Source organism: Asparagus officinalis, unplaced genomic scaffold, assembly GCF_001876935.1.
Source record: "Asparagus officinalis unplaced genomic scaffold, Aspof.V1 AsparagusV1_Un1650, whole genome shotgun sequence".
NCBI lineage: Eukaryota > Viridiplantae > Streptophyta > Magnoliopsida > Asparagales > Asparagaceae > Asparagus > Asparagus officinalis.
In genome coordinates, this window is record NW_017973909.1 from 8,247 (window position 1) to 9,558 (window position 1,312).

Below are 1,312 nucleotides of genomic sequence, written 5' to 3' on the forward strand. Positions count from 1 at the left end.
GTGCAAAGAAGATCGAGATCCTACAAGCAACAACTTGGAAGCTCAGTGAACTATCGAATATGGAAAGGAAAGTCAAAAGGCAGGTTCCGAACATACCGACGCCAACGGATGTCCCATCAGGTTGAGAGCCGACAGGCTCCGAGACAGCAGCAGAAGAGGGTACGTCAGCCCCTGCAGACATATTGCTCGCACCACTCGGCAGAGACGGGGAGGCACCACTGCTATGAGGACTTTCAACCCCGGGGACTGTAGCAGTATCAGGCTGAACGCCTGGTCCTACAGTGACATTCCTATGTTAACCAAATGGAAATTTGGACAAATAAGGAGAATCGGGATAAGAAGGTCGTATGAATACCTGCAATCCCCATGTCCTCAGATGCAGCCGGAATGCCAAGAGTCATAAGAGTATCGGCCCAAGCTGCTGGTCCTATGATGACACTCTCTTATTAGTCAAAATGAAAATTTAGACGAATAAGAAGAATTGGGATCTGCATACCTGTAGATCCATTATCCGCGGGCATTTGAGGGATGTCAGGAGTCATATGAGAATCAGTCCTAGCGGCTGGTCCTATGATTGCACTCATTAGTCAAAAGACAGATAAACATAGGAAAGTACAATATCCCTGAATCGTATACATACCTGCAAGCCCGTCGCTCTGAGGCAAACTGGATATGCCAGGGATAGATACCGGGCTAACTCCAATGGTAGACGCTGCGATAATCAATCATTCATTAGTCATATGAAATATCGGGCAAGAGGGAGAAAATCAGATATATACCGGTAGATGAATCGTTCCCGAAGAATGGTCTCTCGGTCCCTCTGGAAGTCTGCTCAGCCAGCATGTCAGCTAATAAGCCGGCATCCGGCTTCGAGAAGCTTGGCCCCTCCATCGCAACATCTGCAGGGTAACCCAAATGTTGAAGGATGAGGAAAGCTCAAACGAGAAATCTTCCTTCACCTTACATAAGGAAAATGACATTGGATGCGGATATACCTGAATAAGGGATTGTGGGCTCAACATTATTTATCTGCTCAAGATCGATGTTAAGGTCGATGCCCAAAGACCCATCGTGAAAAGCGTCGCACATTTGTTGCACAAAGCAATCCATGTTGTCAACGCCAGGGGACGCCGAACCCGGTGGGAGTTCGCCCTCCTAGCTGCATGAAAGGAACGGGGACATCAACAACGCTGGGCGCCGACATCAAGTCAGGACGGTGAAGGACAAGTCAGGACGGTGAAGGACAAGCCACGCCATCAGATAAGCGTAAGGAAGCTCGACCTTCGGACAAATAAGCTCAGTCGATGGTTCA

The 1,312-nt window shown here is 48.6% G+C and overlaps 1 long non-coding RNA gene across 1 annotated transcript; it reads right to left on the reverse strand.

Annotated features, from left to right (window-relative positions):
* Window positions 1–390: 390 nt before the first annotated feature.
* LOC109828468 lies at window positions 391–818 on the reverse strand. The gene is made up of 4 exons (XR_002243695.1): window positions 780–818; window positions 641–712; window positions 497–568; window positions 391–427 (listed from the first exon to the last, which is right to left on the reverse strand). It is a non-coding gene; the product is annotated as an uncharacterized LOC109828468 (long non-coding RNA).
* Between the last annotated feature and the right edge of the window lie 494 nt (window positions 819–1,312).